Raw genomic sequence first — 6,000 nt, forward strand, 5'->3', positions numbered from 1 at the left:
ATTTTAAAGGGAAATCTATATATTTTGCCATTCATATTTGCAAAGTATATGATGTCTGAGAGATACCCATATACCCAATTATATCATTCATTAAAACATATATTTTCCTTTTCTAATGCTACATTATTTAATTAATTAGTTCATATATGTATGTATGTACCTATGTATATATGTATGCACTGGTCATATCTTTGACTGATCATGACTTGGTATTCGAATGCAGTGGTTTCGGAGGAAGACAGAGAGAGTATCATACTAAAGGCTCTAAAGGAAGGTGTTGCACATTATATAGTGAAACCAGTTTGCTTTAATGACGTGAAAAACCTGTGGCAATTTGTTGTGACAGCCAATGGGGGAAGAAGGTTTTCTAATATTGTTGAGGGGATAGCAAGTATTGGGGGAGGGGAATCACCATCATGTGGGGCAATATCTTACGATCAGGGTATGATAGCTGCATCATCCACTAAAAATGGTGAGACTGAGAAAGATGATGATGATGATGAAAATGAAAAAAAGAAGAGAAAAAGATCAACAAATGAGGAAGGCAAAGCTCCTGCTGCTCCAAAAAAACCCAAGGTCATCTGGACATGTCCACTTCAAGCTCGGTTTCTGGAAGCTGTTCATATTATAGGCCTTGAAAGTACGTAAGAGTTCAAAATTTGGCCATAGGGTTTTTTTAGATAATTAAGGAATTAACTAACTAATTACCAATTGCATGATTACTATTATTTTTCGCTTAGCTCGATTTGCCTTGCTAATTAACAACTAAATTCTAGAGGTTATTGTTTATTAATTTATTGATTTTCAATGTGTTCAGGGGCTGTTCCAAAAAGAATTCTTGAGGTCATGAATGTGGGAGGGTTAACTAGAGAAAATGTAGCCAGTCATTTGCAGGTTTGTTTTTATATATTGAAATACAAATTTAACTCAAAAGCTTAAGCTATTAGTTTGAAATTAAGGTTTCATAAGTTTATCATACTTATATTGGATACTTAGCTCAACTAATGTGAGACTAACTCCTAATGATGGAACATATGAACATGATTGTTTTTTCTTTTGTTTTTCAGAAATATCGACTGTTCTTAAAGAAAATTGCAGCGAAGATTGCAGGAAGCAAATCGTCTGTCGAAAAATCCCGGTACTCAAGGTTTGAATTTGGACAAAGAAGATCCATATTTCAACAACCAAGATTCGGAGCCAATCTCAGTTCGCTTAATCTGAATGCTGCTTCAATCCTCAATACTCGTCCTGGGATTCGTGCTAATGACCACGAAGCCTCCTGCAGCAACTCCGCTCCCAGATTTGAATATGCCAGGCAACCATATCAGCAGCCTTTTATGAGCAACACAAACCCTTTCCAGCCTGTAGCCAATTACTCATCAGTGAATGGAATATTTCAACCAGACAATAATGCTCAAAGAAATTGGACCAATTTTGTAGCTGGAGATGTTCCATATGGCCTTGGGAGCAATGTTACAAATGGACTTGCCAATAATTTTGGTGCAAACCCAATGCAGATGTACCAACAAAACATTCATCAAGCAAGTCCACAGCTTAATTTCATCACCAACCCATCTGGTAATAACTACAACAACAACTATGGCACAATTGGACCAATTGATCAGTACAATAATCCCATTAATTATGCTTCAACATGGAATGGGAATATGGGATCTATGATCAATGGTACTTCTAATAATGTGATGCCCTCCTACCCCAACAACAACAACTATGGTGGAATCCAAATGATCAATCAGAATCCGAATCCAATTGTGTCCAATGCAGGCTGGGACTCAGCAACTGGGGTCAACAACCAATTTGGTGGTTTGATGATGAACGGTATTCAAAATGATCCCAACCAGCTGAGTGTTTCAAATGCAATTTCCCGCTATGAATTTTCTGGAAATGAGTCTTCATCTGTTGGATTTAATGGTAATGCAACAAGCAACTGCCAGTTCTCACCAATATTTGCTGATCATGAAGCCTATAATCCACAAGTCAATGATAATAATTCATCAGCATTTGGTGATCATCGTCCACTGCAACAGCAGAAGCTGCAATATAATTCTTCATCTGTTGGATTTAATGGCAGTACAACAAACAGCAGCCAATATTTCTCACCAATATTTGCTGATGAAGCCATTAATCCACAAAACAACAACAAGAATTCAGCATTTGCTGATCCTGATCCACTACAACATCAGCAGCAATATGATCCTTCAGTGAATGCTTCCCACAACAGCTGCAATGTGATAGTGGAGAGTGGTTCTAGCTCTAATGATTTATCATCATTTCTGAACCGAACTGAGGATAACGGCCATATTAATCTGAGTGATACGTTTCTGAAGGACCTTATTTTGGAATCTCATGATCAGGTATATATGCTTATAAGTTTCATAGCACTAAAAAATAAATCTGTGAATATATATGTGCTTTTATTTTTTATTTGATGTATATTACACATTAAGTAATTTTTCAATTATTAATTGGTTCACAATTATTTTTCTGTAGGAAAAAGGAAATCAAGTCATGAATTCTGATGCTAATGCAAGTGGGCTCCAAGAGAATGCTCCCTTGAACAAAGAAATATCCCTTGGCCAGGTATATATGCAAGCATCACCTCAAATTTATATATTGATTAATGTTTTTTTTTTTTACAAATGAATTGGGTGGAGGAAAGTCTATATTTTCTTTAAAATGATTTGAAAACTCTAGGCTCACTTTAATAAACCGCTCAATGTACGTGATATCGTAGGAAGAATGCAATGGAGATTTCATGGACGACTTCGAGCTTGATGGAGCGATGAATTTCATGGATATGCCATTAATAGAAAACCTCTCTCTTGATGACGTATGTTCATTATGCCAGCTTATTTAATTCTCAACTTTATTTACTTTGTGTTTTTTCTTTTATAGGGTAATATACATAATGTGCATATATGTGTTGTGAACTAGTTCTGTATTAGTTAGGTTAAGTAATATGGCCTAGTATATACTTACTAGCTAGGTTTCTCCGTCTAATAATTTTAAGTCGGAGGTCTGGGATTTAATATAGTATCAGAACCACTACGTATTAGTCATTTATAAACCAGACGTACGCATCCTATTTTAATGAATGAACCATCTATATATTCATATGTATGACATGTTGAGAGTAATGTGGAGTAATGTCTCACATCGGAAAACTAGAGTTTGGCATATGTGTTTATAAGTTTTGAGCCTCTCCACCCATTGCTAATTGGTTTTGAGTTGGATGCTCTAATTCTATCATGGTATCAGAGCTTGGTTATCCGCATGTAAGGCTCAATGGCCACACATGCTCCCACATCACCCAATACAATTTGTTCATGTGTAAGGCTCAAAATATCGCCACACGTGCGGGGGCGTGTTGAGAGTAATGTGGAGTAATATCTCACATCAGAAAACTAGAGTTTAGCATATGTGCTTATAAGTCTTGGGCCTCTCTACCCATTACCAATTAGTTTTGGGTTGGATGCTCTAATTCTATCATGACCATCTAATTAAAGGATAGGATCACCACACGAGGGGAACAATTCAGTACTAGTCCCACACTGATTGATCCACATCATAGCTTGTGAGGTCAATTTCCCTTGATTAATGTTTGATAAAGGGACTTAAAGAGTCGTCTTCCTCAAACCCCCAAAAGACAAATTTATGACTTGCCACTAGATTAAAGTGCCTAATATAGTTATAATGACCTTAATACAAGATATTGAAAGTAGTGAAAAGTTCACTTACAATTACTTAACATTGGGTTTGTTTTTTGCTGACAGGATTGGGAAAATATAATGAACTCATTGTGGAACTGATCACCCGCTGAGAGAGTGATAATTAATCCTGCATAAAATCATGTGAAAAGTTCTAAAGCTTGATGGATGGAGAATCTGAAGTCGTAGTATGAATAAGAATGGAGTTTGCAACTTAATTAAGCTCTCCATGTTAGCTGTAAGCTTGACTAGTCAGCAGCCAATCTAATCAGCTTCTAGAAGTTAGTCTGTTACAGTTTTTGATTAGCCGGCAAGGTTGGTTACAAATGTGTTAGAAATTAGTTTTCTGTAACAAAGCTATATAAGCTCTCATACTGTAACATTTGGGTGTGTGTGAAATCAAAGAGAATTCTCCAGTTTATCTTTTTATTTTCTTGCACATTTTCTTAGCTTCCAATCATGAATTTTACTTACTCAATCACTTCATTCATCCTATATATTAATTTCTAGTGTGAACTGTTGTTGAATGTTTCTTAATTTTCTAACAGATCGACAACTAACCTAGAGTTAATACATGCAAGCTTATAGTACTACTTGGGAAAATAAATTTGGCAGACACTTATAGCCATATCTTGTTTTTATTTTTTTCTTTTAAGCTTTGAACATAGTTTTTAGTTCTTTATTGCATGTTGAAGATCTAAGCTAGCCTAATTTATATCTCAATGAGGTGGGAGATCGAGGAACACATGGAGATCATACATTCATATTTGAAGCTATAATTAATGAGTGATCGATGTTGGGTTGTAAAGGTACGTATTGAGCCAAGAAATAATGTTCTAAATGTAAAACTTAGACCTAAGTGCATGCATGCGATCAATGAGTATTTTTTTTAAAGAGATGTGGGCATGTTTGGCCATATCTACACTATTCATATGTGGGCATGTTTGGCCATATCTCTCACTATTCATATGTCTTTGCTAGCTTTGACAGAAATAGCTACAGTTTTTGGGTTAAAGAAGCACACTTCAGTATCTTCTAGATAATTCACTTGGGTGCTTCCTCAAACAGCAAAAGTACTTCTTACAAAAGCCCGTACTACTCCCAAACAGTTGGTGACATGAATAATGAGAGCAAGAGATGGAATTGTAAGTTGAATATTCCCAAGAGCATGCTCTTTGCGGATCCCCAATAGATGGAATTGTATGATGAATATTGACCACATGAACTAAATCTTCGTATTCATCCCCTTACAGATTTGTAGGTGTTTGACGTCCCCTTGAATCTTAGTTTGATCCTTGACGTTGAAGGCAAGATATTTACAGAAATGTCTCAAACATAACTAATTTTCCAATGATTAATGCATTTGATGATTTTATTTACTTCATTTTATGATCAATATACTACTACTTGGAAAAATGCATATATATATATATATATATATATATATATATAGGGAGTGCATGCGAAAAATTATTTTGTTTAACCGATACACCGTAAAGTGATGTAACCAATCAACAATGTCATAATATGGGTGAATGTTATTAATATTATACTTTACTAATATAAATATACCGTCCAATAATACTCTTACACGTTGGATTGATTACACCACGTATCGGTGTATCAGTTATATACAATAATTTTTCCATGCTAGGATGTCTCAAAAAATTGTGCCTAAATATATGTCATGGATTTTCCTTGTCGATCAATTAAAGTAGTTAAATTTGTTAAATAAATCTCATAATTATTTGCCGCATAAGTTTTTTTAAAGACTTGTCTGTTCTTTTTTAAAATCCTACAAAATTAAAATTAAATTACAAAAGAATAAGATTAAAAAAAATTCATCCCAAAATTAGAAAAACCTAAAAGTAACTATATATCTTTGGAAAAAAAAAAAAAACCAAACGACTTCATCACAGAAAAAAAGGGTTTAACTTTTTCATCACTAAATGTTCATATAAAGTTGAGCCCCAAGATTCTTCTAATTAATGATTTCATCACTGCAGGTTCATGTAAAATTGAGCCCCAAAATTCTTCTAACGACCGATTCATCACTACAAGTTCGTCCAAAAAACAAACAACTATCTCTTAAAGAAATTGAGCCCTAATTTAGAACCCTACGTCCTTTGTAATCACAAGTTTTATGTTTTCCTAATTGAAAACGACTCAAACAATTTTCAAGATAACATTATTAAGTTTTCTTAATATCAAAGCTTCTTGTTCTTTTTGTTCTGTATAAAATATTAAACAATAGTTTTGGTACTAATTAACT

This window comes from Dryas octopetala, chromosome 3 (genome assembly GCF_963921425.1).
Source record: "Dryas octopetala chromosome 3, drDryOcto1.1, whole genome shotgun sequence".
NCBI classification, from domain to species: domain Eukaryota; kingdom Viridiplantae; phylum Streptophyta; class Magnoliopsida; order Rosales; family Rosaceae; genus Dryas; species Dryas octopetala.